Source organism: Triticum aestivum, chromosome 5B (genome assembly GCF_018294505.1).
Source record: "Triticum aestivum cultivar Chinese Spring chromosome 5B, IWGSC CS RefSeq v2.1, whole genome shotgun sequence".
In the NCBI taxonomy this organism is placed as follows: Eukaryota; Viridiplantae; Streptophyta; class Magnoliopsida; order Poales; family Poaceae; genus Triticum; species Triticum aestivum.
The window spans coordinates 41,519,631-41,546,384 of record NC_057807.1 but is presented as its reverse complement, the minus strand read 5'-3'; positions in this window follow the sequence as shown (position 1 = coordinate 41,546,384).

Here is a 26,754-nt window from a genome sequence, read left to right as displayed (position 1 = left end):
GGCGAGAGGATGGCAGTGTATGCTTGGAAACGAAAAGCAGTATTCTGTCTGTGAGGGATTCATCCTATGGAGATATGGTTGTTTTATAGGAAGGGCAAAAGAACATCAATGGAAGGGAAAGAGATATGAGTGATGAATGGCAAGGGGAGAAGGCACACGTGTTTTCTTGATAGCGTACCTCGGTTTCCTGTCTAATCGTTTCTTCTGGATTTGGTGAGCATCTAATAATGGTCTGCATGTGATTACAGTTCTCTCATGACAGAAAACAGAGCGCTCGGAATTGAATGGGCTGCCGGTTTGCTTGGAACTGAAAACTAAACGCACGGAATCAAAATAGACTATAGTACCTGCCACCGACTTGAGAATGCAAGCATTGCACGGGCAACACTTGAAGCCGTGGCTGCGAGTTGAGGCCCTGCCCAACATGACCACCAGCGAAGCCCTTAAAGCTCGAAAAATAAGCTCGTTCAATCTTATACGCAACAAAGGAGAAGCATGAGCTCTATAGTGAGGACTTCTACTGATTAACTGGTATATCATACTTCTGATTTCCTGAGTTGGAGCCCACCCAACTATACTTGATCTTCGAAAGGAAAATGCAGATAAATCCAAAGAATCATCCAAATATTAGCCACTCCATCGATGTTGCCGAGCGAGCCGTGATTGCAAGAAAAGATCACTTGGTGGAGGGTGGAGGCATGGAGAGAGGATGGCAGTGTATGCTTGGAAAGGAAAAGAAGTATTTTGTTTGTGAGGTATTCATCCTATGGAGATATGGTTGTTTTATAGGATGGGAAAAGAAGATCTATGGAAGGGAAAGAGATATGCGTGATGAATGGGAAGGGGAGAAGGCACACGTGTTTTCTTGATAGCATACATCGGTTTCCTGTCTATTCGTTTCTTCTGGATTTGGTGAGCATATAATAATGGTCTGCATGTGATTTACAGTTCTCTCATGACAGAAAACAAGCGCTCAGAATTGAATGGGCTACCGGTTTGCTAGGAACTGAAAACTAAACGCACGGAATCAGAATAGACTATAGTACCTGCCACCGACTTGAGAATGCCAGCATTGCACGGGAAACACCTGAAGCCGTGGCTGCGAATTGAGGCCCTGCCCAACATGACCACCAGCGAAGCCCTTAAAGCTCGAAAAATAAGTGCGTCCAATCTTATACGCAAAAAAGGAGAAGCATGAGCTCTATAGTGAGGACTTGTACTGATTAACTGGTATATCATACATCTGATTTCCTGAGTTGGAGCCCACCCAACTATACTTGATCTTCAAAAGGAAAATGCAGATAAATCAGAAGAATCATCCAAATATTAGCCACTCCATCGATGTTGCCGAGCGGTCCGCGATTGCAAGAAAAGATCACTTGGTGGAGGGTGGAGGCATGGAGAGAGGATGGCAGTGTATGCTTGGAAAGGAAAAGCAGTATTCTGTTTGTGAGGTATTCATCCTATGGAGGTATGGTTGTTTTATAGGATGGGCAAAAGAAGATCTATGGAAGGGAAAGAGATATGCGTGATGAATGGAAAGGGGAGAAGGCACACGTGTTTTCTTGATAGCGTACATCGGTTTCCCGTTTAATCGTTTCTTCTGGATTTGGTGAGCATCTAATAATGGTCTGCATGTGATTTACAGTTCTCTCGTGATAGAAAACAAGCGCTCAGAATTGAATGGGCTGCCGGCTTGCTAGGAACTGAAAACTAAACGCACGGAATCAGAATAGACTATAGTACCTGCCACCGACTTGAGAATGCAAGCATTGCACGGGCAACACCTGAAGCCGTGGCTGCGAATTGAGGCCCTGTCGAACATGACCACCAGCAAAGCCCTTAAAGCTCGAAAAATAAGTGCGTCCAATCTTATACGCAACAAAGGAGAAGCATGAGCTCTATAGTGAGGACTTGTACTGATTAACTGGTATATCATACATCTGATTTCCTGAGTTGGAGCCCACCCAACTATACTTGATCTTCGAAAGGAAAATGCAGATAAATCCAAAGAATCATCCAAATATTAGCCACTCCATCGATGTTGCCGAGCGGGACGCGATTGCAAGAAAAGATTACTTGGTGGATGGTGGAGGCATGGCGAGAGGATGGCAGTGTATGCTTGGAAAGGAAAAGCAGTATTCTGTTTGTGAGGGATTCATCATATGGAGATATGGTTGTTTTAGAGGAAGGGCAGAAGAAGATCTATGGAAGGGAAAGAGATATGCGTGATGAATGGGAAGGGGAGAAGGCACACGTGTTTTCTTGATAGCGTACATCGGTTTCCTGTCTAATCGTTTCTTCTGAATTTGGTGAGCATCTAATAATGGTCTGCATGTGATTACAGTTCTCTCATGACAGAAAACAGAGCGCTCGGAATTGAATGGGCTGCCGGTTTGCTTGGAACTGAAAACTAAACGCACGGAATCAAAATAGACTATAGTACCTGCCACCGACTGGAGAATGCAAGCATTGCACGGGAAACACCTGAAGCCGTGGCTGCGAATTGAGGCCCTGCCCAACATGACCACTAGCGAAGCCCTTATAGCTCGAAAAATAAGTGCGTCCAACCTTATACGCAACAAAGGAGAAGCATGAGCTCTATAGTGAGGACTTCTACTGATTAACTGGTATATCATACATCTGATTTCCTGAGTTGGAGCCCACCCAACTATACTTAATCATCGAAAGGAAAATGCAGATAAATCCAAAGAATCGTCCAAATATTAGCCACTCCATCGATGTTGCCGAGCGGGCCGCGATTGCAAGAAAAGATCACTTGGTGGAGGGTGGAGTCATGGCGAGAGGATGGCAGTGTATGCTTGGAAAGGAAAAGCAGTATTCTGTTTGTGAGGGATTCATCCTATGGAGATATGGTTGTTTTATAGGAAGGGCAAAATAAGATCTATGGAAGGGAAAGAGATATGCGTGATGAATGGGAAGGGGAGAAGGCACACGTGTTTTCTTGATAGCGTACATCGGTTTCCTGTCTAATCGTTTCTTCTGGATTTGGTGAGCATCTAATAATGGTCTGCATGTTATTTACAGTTCTCTCGTGACAGAAAACAGAGCGCTCGGAATTGAATGGGCTGCCAGTTCGCTAGGAACTGAAAACTAGACGCATAGAATCAGAATAGACTATAGTACCTGCCACCGACTTGAGAATGCAAGCATTGCACGGGCAACACCTGAAGCCGTGGCTGCGAATTGAGGCCCTGCCCAACATGACCACCAGCGAAGCCCTTAAAGCTCGAAAAATAAGTGTGTCCAATCTTATACGCAACAAAGAAGAAGCATGAGCTCTATAGTGAGGACTTGTACTGATTAACTGGTATATCATACATCTGATTTCCTTAGTTGGAGCCCACCCAACTGCACTTGATCTTCAAAAGGAAAATGCAGATAAATCCAAAGAATCATCCACATATTAGCCACTCCATCGATGTTACTGAGCGGGCCGCGATTGCAAGAAAATATCACTTGGTGGAGGGTGGAGGCATGGCGAGAGGATGGCAGTGTATGCTTGGAAAGGAAAAGCAGTATTCTGTCTGTGAGGGATTCATCCTATGGAGATATGGTTGTTTTATAGGAAGGGCAAAAGAACATCAATGGAAGGGAAAGAGATATGAGTGATGAATGGCAAGGGGAGAAGGCACACGTGTTTTCTTGATAGCGTACCTCGGTTTCCTGTCTAATCGTTTCTTCTGGATTTGGTGAGCATCTAATAATGGTCTGCATGTGATTACAGTTCTCTCATGACAGAAAACAGAGCGCTTGGAATTGAATGGGCTGCCGGTTTGCTTGGAACTGAAAACTAAACGCACGGAATCAGAATAGAATATAGTACCTGCCACCGACGTGAGAATGCAAGCATTGCACGGGAAACACCTGAAGCCGTGGCTGTGAATTGAGGCCCTGCCCAACATGACCACCAGCGAAGCCCTTAAAGCTCGAAAAATAAGTGCGTCCAACCTTATACGCAACAAAGGAGAAGCATGAGCTCTATAGTGAGGACTTGTACTGATTAACTGGTATATCATACATCTGATTTCCTGAGTTGGAGCCCACCCAACTATACTTGATCATCGAAAGGAAAATGCAGATAAATCCAAAGAATCGTCCAAATACTATCCACTCCATCGATGTTGCCGAGCGGGCCGCGATTGCAAGAAAAGATCACTTGGTGGAGGGTGGAGTCATGGCGAGAGGATGGCAGTGTATGCTTGGAAAGGAAAAGCAGTATTCTGTTTGTGAGGGATTCATCCTATGGAGATATGGTTGTTTTATAGGATGGGCAAAAGAAGATCTATGGAAGGGAAAGAGATATGCGTGATGAATGGAAAGGGGAGAAGGCACACGTGTTTTCTTGATAGCGTACATTGGTTTCCCGTCTAATCGTTTCTTCTGGATTTGGTGAGCATCTAATAATGGTCTGCATGTGATTTACAGTTCTCTCGTGACAGAAAACAAGCGCTCAGAATTGAGTGGGCTGCTGGCTTGCTAGGAACTGAAAACTAAACGCACGGAATCAGAATAGACTATAGTACCTGCCACCGACTTGAGAATGCAAGCCTTGCACGGGCAACACCTGAAGCCGTGGCTGCGAATTGCGGCCCTGTCGAACATGACCACCAGCAAAGCCCTTAAAGCTCGAAAAATAAGTGCGTCCAATCTTATACGCAACAAAGGAGAAGCATGAGCTCTATAGTGAGGACTTGTACTGATTAACTGGTATATCATACATCTGATTTCCTGAGTTGGAGCCCACCCAACTATACTTGATCTTCAAAAGGACAATGCAGATAAATCCAAAGAATCATCCAAATATTAGCCACTCCATCGATGTTGCCGAGCGGGACGCGATTGCAAGAAAAGATTACTTGGTGGATGGTGGAGGCATGGCGAGAGGATGGCAGTGTATGCTTGGAAAGGAAAAGCAGTATTCTGTTTGTGAGGGATTCATCCTATGGAGATATGGTTGTTTTATTGGAAGGGCAGAAGAAGATCTATGGAAGGGAAAGAGATATGCGTGATGAATGGGAAGGGGAGAAGGCACACGTGTTTTCTTGATAGCGTACATCGGTTTCCTGTCTAATCGTTTCTTCTGAATTTGGTGAGCATCTAATAATGGTCTGCATGTGATTACAGTTCTCTCATGACAGAAAACAGAGCGCTCGGAATTGAATGGGCTGCCGGTTTGCTTGGAACTGAAAACTAAACGCACGGAATCAAAATAGACTATAGTACCTGCCACCGACTTGAGAATGCAAGCATTGCACGGGCAACACTTGAAGCCGTGGCTGCGAGTTGAGGCCCTGCCCAACATGACCACCAGCGAAGCCCTTAAAGCTCGAAAAATAAGTGCGTTCAATCTTATACGCAACAAAGGAGAAGCATGAGCTCTATAGTGAGGACTTCTACTGATTAACTGGTATATCATACTTCTGATTTCCTGAGTTGGAGCCCACCCAACTATACTTGATCTTCGAAAGGAAAATGCAGATAAATCCAAAGAATCATCCAAATATTAGCCACTCCATCGATGTTGCCGAGCGAGCCGTGATTGCAAGAAAAGATCACTTGGTGGAGGGTGGAGGCATGGAGAGAGGATGGCAGTGTATGCTTGGAAAGGAAAAGAAGTATTTTGTTTGTGAGGTATTCATCCTATGGAGATATGGTTGTTTTATAGGATGGGCAAAAGAAGATCTATGGAAGGGAAAGAGATATGCGTGATGAATGGGAAGGGGAGAAGGCACACGTGTTTTCTCGATAGCATACATCGGTTTCCTGTCTATTCGTTTCTTCTGGATTTGGTGAGCATATAATAATGGTCTGCATGTGATTTACAGTTCTCTCATGACAGAAAACAAGCGCTCAGAATTGAATGGGCTGCCGGTTTGCTAGGAACTGAAAACTAAACGCACGGAATCAGAATGGACTATAGTACCTGCCACCGACTTGAGAATGCCAGCATTGCACGGGAAACACCTGAAGCCGTGGCTGCGAATTGAGGCCCTGCCCAACATGACCACCAGCGAAGCCCTTAAAGCTCGAAAAATAAGTGCGTCCAATCTTATACGCAAAAAAGGAGAAGCATGAGCTCTATAGTGAGGACTTGTACTGATTAACTGGTATATCATACATCTGATTTCCTGAGTTGGAGCCCACCCAACTATACTTGATCTTCAAAAGGAAAATGCAGATAAATCAGAAGAATCATCCAAATATTAGCCACTCCATCAATGTTGTCGAGCGGTCCGCGATTGCAAGAAAAGATCACTTGGTGGAGGGTGGAGGCATGGAGAGAGGATGGCAGTGTATGCTTGGAAAGGAAAAGCAGTATTCTGTTTGTGAGGTATTCATCCTATGGAGGTATGGTTGTTTTATAGGATGGGCAAAAGAAGATCTATGGAAGGGAAAGAGATATGCGTGATGAATGGAAAGGGGAGAAGGCACACGTGTTTTCTTGATAGCGTACATCGGTTTCCCGTCTAATCGTTTCTTCTGGATTTGGTGAGCATCTAATAATGGTCTGCATGTGATTTACAGTTTTCTCGTGATAGAAAACAAGCGCTCAGAATTGAATGGGCTGCCGGCTTGCTAGGAACTGAAAACTAAACGCACGGAATCAGAATAGACTATAGTACCTGCCACCGACTTGAGAATGCAAGCATTGCACGGGCAACACCTGAAGCCGTGGCTGCGAATTGAGGCCCTGTCGAACATGACCACCAGCAAAGCCCTTAAAGCTCGAAAAATAAGTGCGTCCAATCTTATACGCAACAAAGGAGAAGCATGAGCTCTATAGTGAGGACTTGTACTGATTAACTGGTATATCATACATCTGATTTCCTGAGTTGGAGCCCACCCAACTATACTTGATCTTCGAAAGGAAAATGCAGATAAATCCAAAGAATCATCCAAATATTAGCCACTCCATCGATGTTGCCGAGCGGGACGCGATTGCAAGAAAAGATTACTTGGTGGATGGTGGAGGCATGGCGAGAGGATGGCAGTGTATGCTTGGAAAGGAAACGCAGTATTCTGTTTGTGAGGGATTCATCATATGGAGATATGGTTGTTTTGGAGGAAGGGCAGAAGAAGATCTATGGAAGGGAAAGAGATATGCGTGATGAATGGGAAGGGGAGAAGGCACACGTGTTTTCTTGATAGCGTACATCGGTTTCCTGTCTAATCGTTTCTTCTGAATTTGGTGAGCATCTAATAATGGTCTGCATGTGATTACAGTTCTCTCATGACAGAAAACAGAGCGCTCGGAATTGAATGGGCTGCCGGTTTGCTTGGAACTGAAAACTAAACGCACGGAATCAAAATAGACTATAGTACCTGCCACCGACTTGAGAATGCAAGCATTGCACGGGCAACACTTGAAGCCGTGGCTGCGAGTTGAGGCCCTGCCCAACATGACCACCAGCGAAGCCCTTAAAGCTCGAAAAATAAGTGCGTTCAATCTTATACGCAACAAAGGAGAAGCATGAGCTCTATAGTGAGGACTTCTACTGATTAACTGGTATATCATACTTCTGATTTCCTGAGTTGGAGCCCACCCAACAATACTTGATCTTCGAAAGGAAAATGCAGATAAATCCAAAGAATCATCCAAATATTAGCCACTCCATCGATGTTGCCGAGCGAGCCGTGATTGCAAGAAAAGATCACTTGGTGGAGGGTGGAGGCATGGGGAGAGGATGGCAGTGTATGCTTGGAAAGGAAAAGAAGTATTTTGTTTGTGAGGTATTCATCCTATGGAGATATGGTTGTTTTATAGGATGGGCAAAATAAGATCTATGGAAGGGAAAGAGATATGCGTGATGAATGGGAAGGGGAGAAGGCCCACATGTTTTCTTGATAGCATACATCGGTTTCTTGTCTATTCGTTTCTTCTGGATTTGGTGAGCATATAATAATGGTCTGCATGTGATTTACAGTTCTCTCATGACAGAAAACAATCGCTCAGAATTGAATGGGCTGCCGGTTTGCTAGGAACTGAAAACTAAACGCACGGAATCAGAATAGACTATAGTACCTGCCACCGACTTGAGAATGCAAGCATTGCACGGGAAACACCTGAAGCCGTGGCTGCGAATTGAGGCCCTGCCCAACATGACCACCAGCGAAGCCCTTAAAGCTCGAAAAATAAGTGCGTCGAACCTTATACGCAACAAAGGAGAAGCATGAGCTCTATAGTGAGGACTTGTACTGATTAACTGGTATATCATACATCTGATTTCCTTAGTTGGAGCCCACCCAACTATACTTGATCTTGGAAAGGAAAATGCAGATGAATCCAAAGAATCATCCACATATTAGCCACTCCATCGATGTTGCCAAGCGGGCCGCGATTGCAAGAAAATATCACTTGGTGGAGGGTGGAGGCATGGCGAGAGGATGGCAGTGTATGCTTGGAAAGGAAAAGTAGTATTCTGTCTGTGAGGGATTCATCCTATGGAGATATGGTTGTTTTATAGGAAGGGCAAAAGAACATCAATGGAAGGGAAAGAGATATGAGTGATGAATGGGAAGGAGAGAAGGCACATGTGTTTTCTTGATAGCGTACATCGGTTTCCTGTCTAATCGTTTCTTCTGGATTTGGTGAGCATCTAATAATGGTCTGCATGTGATTACAGTTCTCTCATGACAGAAAACAGAGCGCTCGGAATTGAATGGGCTGCCGGTTTGCTTGGAACTGAAAACTAAACGCACGGAATCAGAATAGACTATAGTACCTGCCACCGACTTGAGAATGCAAGCATTGCACGGGCAACACCTGAAGCCGTGGCTGCGAATTGAGGCCCTACCCAACATGACCAACAACGAAGCCCTTAAAGCTCGAAAAATATGTGCGTCCAATCATATATGCAACAAGGGAGAAGCATGAGCTCTATAGTGAGGACTTGTACTGATTAACTGGGATATCATACATCTGATTTCCTGAGTTGGAGCCCACCCAACTATACTTGATCTTCGAAAGGAAAATGCAGATAAATCCAAAGAATCATCCAAATATTAGCCACTCCATCGATGTTGCCGAGCGGGCCGCGATTGCAAGAAAAGATCACTTGGTGGAGGGTGGAGGCATGGAGAGAGGATGGGAGTGTATGCTTGGAAAGGAAAAGCAGTATTCTGTTTGTGAGGTATTCATCCTATGGAGATATGGTTGTTTTATAGGATGGGCAAAAGAAGATCTATAGAAGGGAAAGAGATATGCGTGATGAATGGGAAGGGGAGAAGGCACACGTGTTTTCTTGATAGCGTACATCGGTTTCCCGTCTAATCGTTTCTTGGTGAGCATCTAATAATGGTCTGCATGTGATTTACAGTTCTCTCGTGACAGAAAACAAGCGCTCAGAATTGAATGGGCTGCCGGCTTGCTAGGAACTGAAAACTAAACGCACGGAATCAGAATAGACTATAGTACCTGCCACCGACTTGAGAATGCAAGCATTGCACGGGCAACACCTGAAGCCGTGGCTGGGAATTGAGGCCCTGTCCAACATGACCACCAGCGAAGCCCTTAAAGCTTGAAAAATAAGTGTGTCCAATCTTATACGCAACAAAGGAGAAGCATGAGCTCTATAGTGAGGACTTGTACTGATTAACTGGTATATCATACATCTGATTTCCTGAGTTGGAGCCCACCCAACTATACTTGATCTTCGAAAGGAAAATGCAGATAAATCCAAAGAATCATCCAAATATTAGCCACTCCATCGATGTTGCCGAGCGGGCCGCGATTGCAAGAAAAGATTACTTGGTGGATGGTGGAGGCATGGCGAGAGGATGGCAGTGTATGCTTGGAAAGGAAAAGCAGTATTCTGTTTGTGAGGGATTCATCCTATGGAGATATGGTTGTTTTATAGGAAGGGCAAAAGAAGATCTATGGAAGGGAAAGAGATATGCGTGATGAATGGGAAGGGGAGAAGGCACACGTGTTTTCTTGATAGCGTACATCGGTTTCCTGTCTAATCGTTTCTTCTGAATTTGGTGAGCATCTAATAATGGTCTACATGTGATTACAGTTCTCTCATGACAGAAAACAGAGCGCTCGGAATTGAATGGGATGCCGGTTTGCTTGGAACTGAAAACTAAACGCACGGAATCAAAATAGACTATAGTACCTACCACCGACTTGAGAATGCAAGCATTGTACGGGCAACACCTGAAGCCGTGGCTGTGAATTGAGGCCCTGCCCAACATGACCACCAGCGAAGCCCTTAAAGCTCGAAAAATAAGTGCGTCCAACCTTATACGCAACAAAGGAGAAGCATGAGCTCTATAGTGAGGACTTGTACTGATTAACTGGTATATCATACATCTGATTTCCTTAGTTGGAGCCCACCCAACTATACTTGATCTTGGAAAGGAAAATGCAGATGAATCCAAAGAATCATCCACATATTAGCCACTCCATCGATGTTGCCAAGCGGGCCGCGATTGCAAGAAAATATCACTTGGTGGAGGGTGGAGGCATGGCGAGAGGATGGCAGTGTATGCTTGGAAAGGAAAAGCAGTATTCTGTCTGTGAGGGATTCATCCTATGGAGATATGGTTGTTTTATAGGAAGGGCAAAAGAACATCAATGGAAGGGAAAGAGATATGAGTGATGAATGGGAAGGAGAGAAGGAACATGTGTTTTCTTGATAGCATACATCGGTTTCCTGTCTAATCGTTTCTTCTGGATTTGGTGAGCATCTAATAATGGTCTGCATGTGATTACAGTTCTCTCATGACAGAAAACAGAGTGCTCGGAATTGAATGGGCTGCCGGTTTGCTTGGAACTGAAAACTAAACGCACGGAATCGGAATAGACTATAGTACCTGCCACCGACTTGAGAATGCAAGCATTGCACGGGCAACACCTGAAGCCGTGGCTGCGAATTGAGGCCCTACCCAACATGACCAACAACGAAGCCCTTAAAGCTCGAAAAATAAGTGCGTCCAATCTTATATGCAACAAAGGAGAAGCATGAGCTCTATAGTGAGGACTTGTACTGATTAACTGGTATATCATACATCTGATTTCCTGAGTTGGAGCCCACCCAACTATACTTGATCTTCGAAAGGAAAATGCAGATAAATCCAAAGAATCATCCAAATATTAGCCACTCCATCGATGTTGCCGAGCGGGCCGCGATTGCAAGAAAAGATCACTTGGTGGAGGGTGGAGGCATGGAGAGAGGATGGGAGTGTATGCTTGGAAAGGAAAAGCAGTATTCTGTTTGTGAGGTATTCATCCTTTGGAGATATGGTTGTTTTATAGGATGGGCAAAAGAAGATCTATGGAAGGGAAAGAGATATGCGTGATGAATGGGAAGGGGAGAAGGCACACGTGTTTTCTTGATAGCGTACATCGGTTTCCCGTCTAATCGTTTCTTCTGGATTTGGTGAACATCTAATAATGGTCTGCATGTGATTTACAGTTCTCTCGTGACAGAAAACAAGCGCTCAGAATTGAATGGGCTGCCGGCTTGCTAGGAACTGAAAACTAAACGCACGGAATCAGAATAGACTATAGTACCTGCCACCGACTTGAGAATGCAAGCATTGCACGGGCAACACCTGAAGCCCTGGCTGGGAATTGAGGCCCTGTGCAACATGACCACCAGCGAAGCCCTTAAAGCTTGAAAAATAAGTGCGTCCAATCTTATACGCAACAAAGGAGAAGCATGATCTCTATAGTGAGGACTTGTACTGATTAACAGGTATATCATACATCTGATTTCCTGAGTTGGAGCCCACCCAACTATACTTGATCTTCGAAAGGAAAATGCAGATAAATCCAAAGAATCATCCAAATATTAGCCACTCCATCGATGTTGCCGAGCGGGCCGCGATTGCAAGAAAAGATTACTTGGTGGATGGTGGAGGCATGGCGAGAGGATGGCAGTGTATGCTTGGAAAGGAAAAGCAGTGTTCTGTTTGTGAGGGATTCATCCTATGGAGATATGGTTGTTTTATAGGAAGGGCAAAAGAAGATCTATGGAAGGGAAACAGATATGCGTGATGAATGGGAAGGGGAGAAGGCACACGTGTTTTCTTGATAGCGTGCATCGGTTTCCTGTCTAATCGTTTCTTCTGAATTTGGTGAGCATCTAATAATGGTCTGCATGTGATTACAGTTCTCTCATGACAGAAAACAGAGCGCTCGAAATTGAATGGGCTGCCGGTTTGCCTGGAACTGAAAACTAAACGCACGGAATCAAAATAGACTATAGTACCTACCACCGACATGAGAATGCAAGCATTGCACGGGCAACACCTGAAGCCGTGGCTGCGAATTGAGGCCCTGCCCAACATGACCACCAGCGAAGCCCTTAAAGCTCGAAAAATAAGTGCGTCCAACCTTATACGCAACAAAGGAGAAGCATGAGCTCTATAGTGAGGACTTGTACTGATTAACTGGTATATCATACATCTGATTTCCTTAGTTGGAGCCCACCCAACTATACTTGATCTTGGAAAGGAAAATGCAGATGAATCCAAAGAATCATCCACATATTAGCCACTCCATCGATGTTGCCAAGCGGGCCGCGATTGCAAGAAAATATCACTTGGTGGACGGTGGAGGCATGGCGAGAGGATGGCAGTGTATGCTTGGAAAGGAAAAGCAGTATTCTGTCTGTGAGGGATTCATCCTATGGAGATATGGTTGTTTTATAGGAAGGGCAAAAGAACATCAATGGAAGGGAAAGAGGTATGAGTGATGAATGGGAAGGAGAGAAGGCACATGTGTTTTCTTGATAGCGTACATCGGTTTCCTGTCTAATCGTTTCTTCTGGATTTGGTGAGCATCTAATAATGGTCTGCATGTGATTACAGTTCTCTCATGACAGAAAACAGAGCGCTCGGAATTGAATGGGCTGCCGGTTTGCTTGGAACTGAAAACTAAACGCACGGAATCAGAATAGACTATAGTACCTGCCACCGACTTGAGAATGCAAGCATTGCACGGGCAACACCTGAAGCCGTGGCTGCGAATTGAGGCCCTACCCAACATGACCAACAACGAAGCCATTAAAGCTCGAAAAATAAGTGCGTCCAATCTTATATGCAACAAGGGAGAAGCATGAGCTCTATAGTGAGGACTTGTACTGATTAACTGGTATATCATACATCTGATTTCCTGAGTTGGAGCCCACCCAACTATACTTGATCTTCGAAAGGAAAATGCAGATAAATCCAAAGAATCATCCAAATATTAGCCACTCCATCGATGTTGCCGAGCGGGCCGCGATTGCAAGAAAAGATCACTTGGTGGAGGGTGGAGGCATGGAGAGAGGATGGGAGTGTATGCTTGGAAAGGAAAAGCAGTATTCTGTTTGTGAGGTATTCATCCTATGGAGATATGGTTGTTTTATAGGATGGGCAAAAGAAGATCTATGGAAGGGAAAGAGATATGCGTGATGAATGGGAAGGGGAGAAGGAACACGTGTTTTCTTGATAGCGTACATCGGTTTCCCGTCTAATCGTTTCTTCTGGATTTGGTGAACATCTAATAATGGTCTGCATGTGATTTACAGTTCTCTCGTGACAGAAAACAAGCGCTCAGAATTGAATGGGCTGGCGGCTTGCTAGGAACTGAAAATTAAACGCACGGAATCAGAATAGACTATATTACCTGCCACCGACTTGAGAATGCAAGCATTGCACGGGCAACACCTGAAGCCGTGGCTGGGAATTGAGGCCCTGTCCAACATGACCACCAGCGAAGCCCTTAAAGCTTGAAAAATAAGTGTGTCCAATCTTATACGCAACAAAGGAGAAGCATGAGCTCTATAGTGAGGACTTGTACTGATTAACTGGTATATCATACATCTGATTTCCTGAGTTGGAGCCCACCCAACTATACTTGATCTTCGAAAGGAAAATGCAGATAAATCCAAAGAATCATCCAAATATTAGCCAATCCATCGATGTTGCCGAGCGGGCCGCGATTGCAAGAAAAGATTACTTGGTGGACGGTGGAGGCATGGCGAGAGGATGGCAGTGTATGCTTGGAAAGGAAAAGCAGTATTCTGTTTGTGAGGGATTCATCCTATGGAGATATGGTTGTTTTATAGGAAGGGCAAAAGAAGATCTATGGAAGGGAAAGAGATATGCGTGATGAATGGGAAGGGGAGAAGGCACACGTGTTTTCTTGATAGCGTACACCGGTTTCCTGTCTAATCGTTTCTTCTAGATTTGGTTAGCATCTAATAATGGTGTGCATGTGATTTACAGTTCTCTCGTGACAGAAAACAGAGCGCTCGGAATTGAATGGGCTGCCGGTTTGCTAGGAACTGAAAACTAAATGCACGGAATCAGAATAGACTATAATACCTGCCACCGACTTGAGAATGCAAGCATTGCACGGGCAACACTTGAAGCCGTGGCTGCGAATTGAGGCCCTGCCCAACATGACCACCAGCGAGCCCTTAAAGCTCGAAAAATAAGTGCGTCCACCAGCTGGAGATCTACCCAACGCGGCGTCCGTTCCATGGTTGAGTTGCCGAGCAGAGGATCCTTCCGTGCAAAAGAAAGAAAAGAAAAAAGAAGAATATCCTTCCAGGCGAGAGCCCAGCGGCCGGTTTGATTCTGTCGGGAGCGATCAGTATCAACCTCCCCAATGACGCCAGCGCCACCTTCGCCTGATGGGAGACAGGAGTAGAGTAGAATCAGGGCGCCAAGGACGCCGGCTCGACGACACACGCATCGCACCGGCAAGGGGGAATATTGGTAAGCGGCGAAGGTGACTTGGACCGGTGGTTATGTAAAGGCAATGAGCGGCGCAAGATGGACGGATTGTGCCAGAGGAGCACATGATGCAGAGATGGATCCCCACCGGCGTGGGCTACTTAGAAAGGGGAAAATTTACTGCACGGGGGGAGGCTAGAGGTAGGACAGAGACGCTTATGTGGTGGTGGGTCCTTAGCAAGTAACAGACGCTTATGTGGCAGGGGGCATTGTACTTGTTGGACCCACATGTAAGTCAATGGAAGAATGGTGATGTGGCTAGGTTGATGATGTGGACAGCTTGCATGTTAAGAGAAATAGAATAGTAAGGATGAACTATTTAGTTATTATAGACCATAGATTATAGATTACAGCGAGTAGGTCGCTCGGTACATCTTCCCTCGTGCGAGTCTCATCGCTGCAGCTCTCTCTTCCGCCTGACGCGGCAACGATCCAGAAGCTTTCCACTCATGACCATGGAACGACGGATCCGGCTTGCCTGCTCCCTCTCCATGCCCCCATCCGTGCTCCCACTTCATCCTATGGCTATCTTTTTTCCTTTTTCTTTTCTAATCTAATCATCTCCCCCCCCCCTGATTTTAAGGAGGGGGGCCGGGTCTTATTTTGTTCCAATCAAAACAAGACACATATGCGGGCGCACGCATGGGCGCATGCGGAGGGAGCAGGCAAGTCTCATCCTGGAACGACAGCCGCAAACGCACAAGAAACGGAACCGTTCATCGCCATCATTACCTGGCCTTATTACCCTGCAGAATATATGTTTGGGGCGGCTCTTCTTGATGTCAACTCCCCATCTTCTTCATGAAAATTACTCCTCCACGGTTCCACCGATTGAACCCCCTCTCCGTCTTCACCTTCTCCCCCATATCTCTCCCCGATTTAGTGAGTCGGCCTGATAGTTCAAGAAGGTGACTAGAAGGAGTAGGTCAGAAGGATTCCAAGTGACCAATTCTTTCAACTACCCGTGTCCGATCTATCAGTCTCCTTCTCCATGTAGCGGTGAGGAGATTGAAGGTTGGGATTTAGTTTACGACCCTAACAAAAACATGCAGATTTGTTCATTCTTTTGGCAGCAGATCTCTGCTTGGGTCATCCTTGGCGGAAATCATGGATGGATAAAGATGCGAGTGAGCAACTGCCCGAAGGCAAATTAAGAGCAGGACAACAATCTAAACAGGGCCAATGGTAAGGCACCAATTGAACAGGTTCCATGAATTTACCATATATATACTGGTTTAATTTTCTTCTTCCGTCCAGAGTTACATCATCACCACATATTCTAATCCCGCGACCAATTCTTTGCTGCTGTTGAGAACCTCCTCAGGCGCATGTAACTCAACAAAGGTTAGGTGTTGCATGGAATATTCAGTATTGCAGTATGACATCTATTGATTTAATCATTTGATCATTCTTTTATAACTTTGTTGCAGTTAGTAATAACAAGTCCAACATTTTATGTAGCTTCATAATTTGCAATTTTGGAACAGGAGTTCAATTAATTTATGGTCTGTATTTGACCTTACGGATTCTCGGCCATCTATCTAGCACCGACAAAGTAATGTTTTGTTTCTCTTTTTGGAAGGTATGATATATGATATCTTCATGACCTTTTTCTAGCAATATAAAGGCTTAAAATGCCGTAGCCAATAAAGATCGCACTGCATTCCTCTATCCTTTACCTCGACTTTCCTGTCAGGGAGGTAAATGTGTTCCCAAACTCATGACTTCTCTTAATTTCTACAAATTTTATCCCCCTTTTACTTTATTGAGTCTTATGGTATTTTGATTGTCGATCAAATTCTATTTGATCTTAAACCACTATCCATCAGAGATTTGGAACGATCACTGCCACCGTTCAATATTAGTGCAGTTACTGATTTTGTTGGGAGAAGATTTATTGAGTCTCATGGTATTTTGATTATTGATCGAATTTCTATTTGATCTTAAACCTCTATCCATCAGAGATTTGGAACGATCACTGCCATCGTTCAATATCAGTGCAGTTACTGATTTTATTGAGTCTTATGGTATTTTGATTATTTATTGAATTTCTATTTGATCTTAAACCACTATCCATCAGAGATTTGGAACGATCACCGCCACCGTTCAATATCAGTGCAGTTACTGATTTTCTTGGGAGAAGCTTTGATATGTACTTCTTTAATAATTCACATGTCCTCTATGCATATCTCTAAAGTTTTTTTTCCGAGCATTGAATCTCTACTGACACACTAACAAGCGTCTTATTACTGCAATCTATGGTTATATTCGTCTTACATATTACAGTTTACTATGGTCATCCCTCTTTTGTATCAGCTAGATTTCTACCCTATATGTCCTAATAGTAACATACATGTGTTAAACATGGTGCATACAGTTTGCCAAACATGGTGTATGTTTTGGTAGGTTCAAGTGGTCTTTTTGGCCAGTAAAAATATTTTAAGATCTATCACAAACAACCGGTTCCAATCTTGCTTAAACTGATTAGAATGTTCATATTTATATTTTTAAATTTAGCCAGATTTTCCCACATGTCGTGTTGTATTTGTGCTTACCGACAACATCTGTTTATACCGTTGAAACATTGTAATGGGACTTCGCTGAATTATTGTGTTACTACAGCCTGTAATTTTCCCTGGTCTAGCAAGCATCCTGTAATTTTCAGGATTGAAAAAGTATAGAATATATTTTAGTAGGATAGTTATATATCTTATAAATTTTGCAATCGTGCTTTGTGTCACTAAAAATTCATTTTATTTTTATCCCTTATCTTTGCTCTAAGAATTTACATCATGAATCTTTACAATATTACACACAAATGTCCCGAGGCAACGCGTGGGGTATCATCTAGTGTATATATAGGGAGGAGACTACCGAGACGTGCTCGACTCAAACTCAAACTGAGTACTGTATTTTCCTAATCTAATCACACGGCAACAAATCCGTTCTCAACCCGGACAAGGACAAGTTTTGGTTTATTCCAACAGGCTGAGGTACTACTATGTAGGGAAACGTTGCATTGCAAACTAACCCAAGCACCTTTTCTGGCGTTATATCCAACGATATGAGATCAAACAAATCGTACGACGCATAACTAGTCTGATATGATGCTAAAAATCAGACATCTGATTTCTAGCCGTCAAATCGATTATTTTGCTTCTAAGGTCAGAGGATCATGCATGCTGAGTAAGGTTCTGTTTTTATACTGCAAGTTCCAGGTAATTAGAGTACCATATAACTACGCTTCAACCTCGTGTGTGTGGCACTGTCTTGTGTTGACTAACTGATAAATGATATATTATCATCTTTACTCACCGTTGTGTGTATCGTGGAAGTCCGAAGGAGGATCCTATGCAATTATCAATTTATCATGGCTGAAATTTCACGCTATTTGGTTCACAATCATAGGATGAATCAGCTCAAAAAAATCATAGGATGAAAAACGTGTTTTCTCATTCCATCAATTTCATAATTTTCTTGACTAATATGCAGGAAAATGTGGGACGGCCCAGCTCCTTCTCAAGCAAGCGAGCGAACATTTGGCTGGCCCATCACTGTTTGCAGAAATAAGAGGCACCGCAGTGGAGCGGATTCGACATCAGAACAATAGTTGATGAGCAACGTTCACTTCACTGCTGGTGAAATAAAGCACCCTTAGTTAGACAAGACATTACATCCTCACGACTGGTCGTTGGTAGGGGTGGGTGGCATATCTTTCAATGTAGAAACCCTTGAGAAGTGGCAACATCTTGAGCATCATTATAAAATATGGCGATATGAAAGCGATCCCCGCGACGGCGTAAAGCAGTGGATAATACTTAAGAGCCCCGTACATGCAAATGAAGTAGCCAACAAGAACCACCACAAAGAAGAAGTTCTGCAAAAGAAACAAATTGGTGAAAGACTAACCTATGAATGAACCTGATGCAGTTTAATACTAGTAATAAACCTACCTTGTGTTAAAGAAGATTTATACTACAATTTATATACAATGTAAGGAGGAAGAGACACAGTGAAACAAATCATACGTCTTCCCAATTTATCTACATGTCAATTCACGGCTAATTGTGACGGCAACCAGCTCAGTTGGGACGGAATAAGTAGATCCATATCATTTCTGGACAAGGTTGAGATGTCGTTAGGGTTTCTTTAATCCGAGTAGCCGAGATTTAAATAAGAGGCGTCCAAATAAGGGCCTAATCTAGGTTGCTTACAGAATGAAACATATGGATTCAAAGCAAAGGTATAACCGTATAAGTTCTCATGTGAAGGATCAATTGATGTATCATTGTGTACATATGACAGCTTGACTAATTATCAAGTAACTCTTACATTGGCAAAGATTTGCCAGTTTCTGAAATCAATTACTGACAGAGAATAGCACGGGCACACAACAAACAAAATTGAAATTATTTTTTCGTTGTCACCGCAGAGCCCACAAAGGAAATGAAATAACTTTCTTTTCCCCAAGTATAAATATCCCAATCAAATACAAATTAACTATGATCATCATTCTTTCAGGAAGAAAAGCAAAGAATCCGGATAAATAACGAGGACGCATAGCTCAGGATGAAAGACAAGTATATATGCAAGATCACTGCCCAAGAGTTCCAAAAAGAAAATACATCCGAGGTAGCATAGATGCACTACAGTTACACAGTTAATTGATGAGCCCTAGTTCTAAGAGGGGCTCTTTTGATGAGCAATGTTCACCACACTGCTGGTGAGATAGATCACCCTTAATTAGTTAGACAAGACATTACATCCGTGGCATATTTTTCAATGTAGAAACTAGAAACCCTTCAGAAGTGGGAACATCTTGAGCATCATTATAAAATATGGCGACATGAAAGCGATCCCGGCGACAGCGTAAAGCAGTGGATAATACTTGAGAGCCCCGTACATGCAAATGATGTAGCCAGCAAGAACCACCACAAAGAAGAAGTTCTGCGAAGGAAACAAATTGTTGAAAGTCTAACCTATGAATGAACCTGATGCAATATAATAGTAATAAACCTACCTTGTGTCAATGCAGAATTTATACAATTTTATATTTTATATACAGTGCAAGGAGGGGGAACCAGAGAAGGAGCTGACAATACAGGCCGTCTATGGGCTGTGGCTAGCAAGGAACGAGATTAGGGAGGGCAAGAAGAATAGAAGAGTGCTGATCCTAAATCAGTAGCTGATTCTGTGTACTCGCATGCCATGGAGTGGGCTGCTGTACATGAGAGGCGAGAGAAAGTTAATTCAGAGGCACTGGCTGTGAAATGGACTCCGCCAGAAGAAGGGTGGCTGAAGGCGAATGCGGATGGGGCGCTGTCAAAGCTCAAGGATAGAGGAGGCGGCGGAGTAGTGCTGCGAGACCATGAAGGAGCATTCAGGGGTGGCGCGGCCTGCGTCTTCCCGAGCGTGGCCGAACCTGACTTAGGTGAGGTTCTTGCGGCGCGAAAGGCAATACAAATGGCGGCTCAAGCAGGAGCTTCAAGAGTCCATGTGGAGCTGGATAGTAAAGGTATTGCAGCTATGCTTACATACCAAAACGTTGGGCTGATCATTGAGGACATCAAGAAGATGCTACTTTCCTTTGTAGAGTTTAGAGCAACTTGGGTTAGGATATCAGGTAATAAGGGGGCTCGTGCGTTGGCCCGAGAAGGTGTTCACCTAGATGCTGATAGGTTTTTGGTTTCTGCAGCCTCCAGACTGCATTTTACATGTTTTGTCAGACGAAATCCCTGGTGTGGGAGCTTAAATAAAATGCGTGGTTGATCCTAAAAAAGAGGAGGGAGAACCATAATAATGAAACAGGTCATACGTTTTCCCAATTTTTTTATATGTTAATTCACGGCTAATTGGGGCGGCAAGCGGGTCAGTTGGGACAGAACAAGTCGATCCAAATCATTTCTGGAGACACGCTTGAGATGGTTAGGGTTTCTTCAAGCCGAGCAGCCGAGATTTAAACAATAGTCGCCAAAAAGAAGGGCCTGATCTAGGTTGCTTTCAGCCACTGGAGAAGGCATGTTTGATGAGCGCCGCCAAAATATAATTATTGATGATCCGCGCCTCCTCCGCCGCAGTGCAGTCCTCTCCCACGGAGATCGACATGGATCGCTCGTCGGCACCGCTCGCCGATTTCGCCTCCATCGGTTGGGGATTTGCCCTCTTGCTATCCCTCCCGCGGGTTTCTTCGCACGGTCGCCGCCGCCTGATGGAGAGGAATGAGTTCTTTTTTTTTTTTGAGGAAAAGAGGAATGAGTTCTAGGTCACGCACTATGGCGATGGAGTGGAACCCGCCAAGCGGGCCTAGCAAGCCCATATTTCCGGATCAGCCAACTCATATGTCGCATGTACCCAAGTTATGTCTTGTTCACACATTTACCTAAAAAAATAGTCTTGTTCACACATTTTTAATAAATGTTTCTTCGTATTAGAAACTATTCATTGTGTGTTTCAAAAATGTTGAGTGTATTTAAAAATATTTATACCGTATTAGAAATTATTCATCATGTATTTTAAAATTTTGTTTGTGTAACTATTATAAATGTTCGTGAATTTCAAGAATATCCATTTAATTTTTATAATATCATGTTCAGCCGAGATTTAAAAATATTTTTATTTTTTTCCAAAATCATATACTTTAAAAAATGTGCATACATTTTTTTTACAATGCTCGCGTATCATAAAAAAGTGTCCCGACGATGTGGAATGATGCACTTTTTTGAGATACACGATGAACATTTATTAAATATAATACAAAATAGTTTTAAATACATAGTTACCAAAAATGTTAAAAACTAAAATAAACATAAATGAAAATGAAAAAAAGGAGACAAAAGAAAAAAATGTGTACTAGACAGGTTTAGTAGGCAGTAAGTTATGCATGGAAAAAGAAACTCTGTGTACTCCCTCCATTCCAAAATATAGTGCGTCCGCGCTTCCCGAGGTTCAACTTTGACCATAAATTTAACCAACGAGATCGACTGCGGCGAGAGAAAAAATTATATAGTTGAAAACTTATTTTGAATACGAATTCACTGGTATAACTTTTGTTCCCGTCGCAATCAGTCTCGTTGGTTAAATTTATGGTCAAAGTTGAAGCACGGGGATAGAGGAAGCACTATATTTCAGAACAAGGGGAGTACTTTGAGAGCAACGGCATCATGTGAGTTCGGTCCCTGTGCCAAATGACACGTCCTTTGTCCATAGCCTTTTTTAAACCCAGTACAATCAAAGTCATTCATATACACAAACATGCACTCACTCCTTTGAACATATGCATGCACACACTACCCTATAAGCATCTCTAAGAGACTAAATCGGCATAGCATCTTACAGAATCATCAGTCGATGGGAACGTTTCCTCCCTCTGATGCGAACACCAATGTCAAGTCTAGGAGTTGAACTCTCGTGGGTTGGGATACCACTATCCTCCTAACCATCCAACCATAGATCTGTCCATAACCAGCCCCCCACGACATTGTGGGGGTAGAGGGAAGGACTTTTGGTAGTTCACCACGAGGTCGTCGGCTACCTGTTGTTTGCACCTGCCCTGTGCTACACAACCTCTCTCGTGTGGAGCCCCTTTATGAACCACTAGATCATCAAAAGCGCGCGTTGCTGCGCCCATCCATTTTGACACTATAATATTAGGGATTGATATAATTATATGGCAGAGCAGTATTTTAATCAAGTGATATAATATCAAGGGTAGTATTTCGATCACGCGATATAATTATCAACCCACAAATCATGTTATTACCTATGTTTTGATTTTCATCTGATAGTTCTAATTTTCCGCCTATTTATTTTGCGTGAGCATGTTTGCTATTGATCAAACAAATACAAGTTAATATTTCTTATTTGTATGAACGTGTCAGATTGTAGGAAGGTTGGTAAGTTTGATTTTATATAAAAACCACAAGGGTTCTAAAGCATGGAAAGGGGGAAGCAAGAGAGGCAAGGGAAAAAAGGTACACTCAAATACTTTATGGGAAACTGCAACCACTGAAGTATATCATGATGATGCATGTTGTCACATCTGTTTTATTTTGACATTAAATTTATAAGAATTTCAATATAATTGCACGAATACATGAAAGTCAATTTTTTCTCGAATCAAAGATTAGAATTCTGATTAGTTACCAAGGAAATAATAGATCTCAAACAGAAGAAAAGTGGACACGAAGACTGGAGCACGTACAAAGAAATACTATTGCAAAAAATTAAGACACATATGTGCTCAAACTTAAAGGAGCACTTTAAATTACCTAGTGGGTAGACGTTCCTCAATATATTGATGTGTCAGATAAGAAGACAATTGCATTTATTAGAAATTTGATCTTTGGCCTACTTGTTAGTCCAAAAATGATATGCTACCTGATTGTTCCTGCAGTGAGCCCTTCCCTTAGTGATATCGAAGAATGGTACAACCGAGAACATAACACTTTTATTTTGAACTGATAAATAAAAGTTTTACACCAATTGAAAATAATAATGTTGATTGTCCAATCGAATGACCAATATACACAGCAATATTAAGTTGCTACATCTGTTATATCTTCTAAAGCTAAATCCAACAAATGAGTGCTCCACAACGTGTTCTAACATGATGATCCACTGAAAATTTGAAAATGTTTTTCATATAGAGCAAATTCAAGAGTGTTCACTTAGTGAAGGCTAAATATCCTCAAGTGGGAAAAGGAAAATCGTCTCCATGTGGTAATAATAAAACCGAAGGATGTGCTCGAGAATACCGGACCAAACATTCAAGTTTAATTATGTTTCCAAACTAAGCATGTACCTTGTCAATGCTTGTTTCCTGGAAGCTGAGCCTTTATCTCTGAATCTCATTGCTATTTCACATGCAGAAAATGAACAGCTAAATCTGCAAAGACGGGACGTTGAAAAAAACATATTGGCATGCAGAGAAATAAAATCCATTTGGACTTAGTAGTGTAAGGCTAAATCTGCAAAAAATGAACGTTGCTGCGCCCATCCATTTCGACTTAGTAGTGTAAGGCTATATAAGTTAGTAGCTGAAACAAATCAACTATTATGAGTATTTATTTCTGCATCTAAATCTCTTCATATGATTTCTACTGTACTTGTACTCTCCTTGAGCATGATTTATGTTAGAATACACAATATAAAGAACGAAAAAATCAGTACATAAATAATTACTCTAATCCATGCCGACAATTGATGGAACATCTTTTATTCCAAATAGCAACATGCCGCAGAAAAATTAGGCCATAATTATGGCTATAGAAATTGGGTACATGAAACAAAACAAATACAGGTCAATTAAGCAAAACAATGATACAATGCTTATCCAAGTAGTGCCATGAGAACAATTGCATCAAAAGCTGAGAACAATTTTAGGAAGAGAAAGACAAAGTTGTTGCTCAGACGGCTGCAGGTAGGCACATAATGAAGTGCGAAATTTCGATAATGTAATAAAACAGATGCTAGACAATTTCATTCTTTGAGACAAACAGAAGTCAAGGACACTCGTATGCATATCCAAGATTCCTATGTACGTACAGAGAATGACATAACCTTGCAACTTGCCCCTTGGAAGCCAGCCGCCTGCACGTAGGCCCGCTCCACTGGGATGCCCCATGCGACGGTGCTCCAAAGACCAGAGGTCCAAGACATGTGGCGCCGGCAGTGGTGCGGCCATCAAGGATCTCAAGCCGGTCATGGCTAGATGCACCCAAACAGCCGACTCGACGCCCATCCTTTGGAGAGTCCCCAAGACGCCGTCCCATATAGAAGCGCTCAGCCCAAGCGCCTCCTGCATCCCGGCACCACGCCTCGACGGCCATGACGGCTCCTTCGTCCACGACAGCCGACCTTGCGCATGGGACTCTTTTGACATGGAAACGCGTCTGCCTTGTTCCAGTTCTACTCGCCGTCCCATCATCCTTTGGTTCTCACCTTCCTCTCCCCTTCGACCATGGCAGAGCATCAAAACAGGGAGTTGAGGAGGTAGCGTCGTGGAGGATCGAGGAGGTGACGGTTGTTCCGCCGGCTAACCAGGTGCGCTATCTCTCGACGGCGGCGCACCTAGGTTATCCAGTCGTCATACTGGATCGTGCTTCCCACAAATGAACTTTAGATGGGCTGCGTCCGGCTTCCAGGCCCGATTAACGAGAATCCTCAGATTTTTCTACGGGAGTAGCTTCCCTCAAGGACAGCCTGCCAGTTACCGATCGGACGGCCAACGACGATTAAAGCACGTGATCCAACACAGGAAAACACACATGGCGTGAGAAGACTCGAATCTGATTCAGTTTTACTGTCCTTAATTGTGAAAGTAAGGAATGCATTAGCATAGAGGCGGAGCTTGATTTGCGGCTTTAAGAAAGGCTAATATTTACAAAAAAGAATTCCCCAGATGTGAATTTAAGCCTCGTATGGGAAATTAGGTCGTCTATTTAACTAACTAGTAGATTGTCCGTGCGTTGCCACGGGTTTTTTATTTATTTTTATAGGTATAGATTTTTTCTGATTGCACCTATATCCATATCAAATTTCCTATGTATAGAAAAGATAGCCTGCAACAATCGAAAAATAACTGAAATTAACTTCACTTGCAATGTAACTCGGCAATGTATACAGAGAGAAATGATCCAAATGATTATATGTTACAAACTAAGATCCATTTGATGAGAACTAAAAAAGAAGATCCATCTGATGCGCTTAAAATTTCAGTTGTATTTAGCTTCATTTGCAAGGCACTTCAGCAAGTATAATAAAAAATTCTTTCTAAAATGAAAACATCATGCACAAGCAATATATATAATTAGCAGGAAGATTTCACTTGAAAATAACATTGCTCATGCGTTACAACAGGGCATACATTAGTTTGGTTGTTCGACTTTAATCAAGTTAATGTATACCTATTGATTTCTCGTGCCCATCTGAGTTTGCTCTTTTTTGTTAAATAAATCACTTAACATTTCTTTCTTCACAAACTATCTCTACAACCCCAGTCCATGTTCACCACCTCATCTAGGAGGAAGCTCACTGCATGACAATTTGTACCATAAATCATGTTCACCCCAGTTTCAAATAAAGAGAATGATCAAATGGGGAGGTGAACAAGATCTCTAGCACCTACTAAGAACTCGAAGTTTTATTGTTCACAAAGAGGCCTTTGACGATGAATATTTTGCCTAGAAACATGGCATATATTCAGAAAAAGGTTAATATTGATGGAGAAGGCACAGAACAAGAGTTACTCAGATATAAAGGAAATGCTTTTCAAGTTTTCAACCACTGAGCTCACTTGTTAACTAACAGAAAATCAAATGATTATTTGTTGCAACTAACTTTTCTCCTTACTACAAAAATATAATGTGTTCCATAATCAAGAAGCTCTCTCCGGCAAGCAGTAGTTGTAATATCTGCTGAAATAGTGAAATCAAACAGATGAGAAGCTGTGAAAAAATGAGTATGCATTAAGCAGGCTCTTGGTGTAAAGCAGTAGTATTTGTTTCATTGGTAGGCTCTGCACAATTGAGTTGTTGTCTAATTAGTAGACTATTGTGCACATTTTTTATTGACCTGCATGTGCCCAGTGCATTCTTCTTTGTTGGGCTCATTCTTTTAAGAATTGGCACTATATGGCTTGCAATCTATTTTCAAAGGGAAAAAAACTCATCTCCACACAGGTCAATCGAAGTGCATACAGAAAACGCAGAATTAATGCAGAATCCAAAAGTGCCAGTTCTACCTGCATAAATAGGATAGATTGATAGCATTTTTGTTTGACACGGCAAACTAGCAAAATATACACCAAGTTCACTTGAGATATGACCAGTAGTACCCAGACATGCAAGTACTAATCAAATTGCCCTGATAATAGCCTTGGCTGCTGTCTGGCAGTCAGCTCCTTGAGGGCAGACCCCGACACACAAAATAGGTACCAACCCATCAGGGTTTAAATCCTGATGCTCGCATTATTCCTGAATTTATTTCAGGATTTCCGGCGAT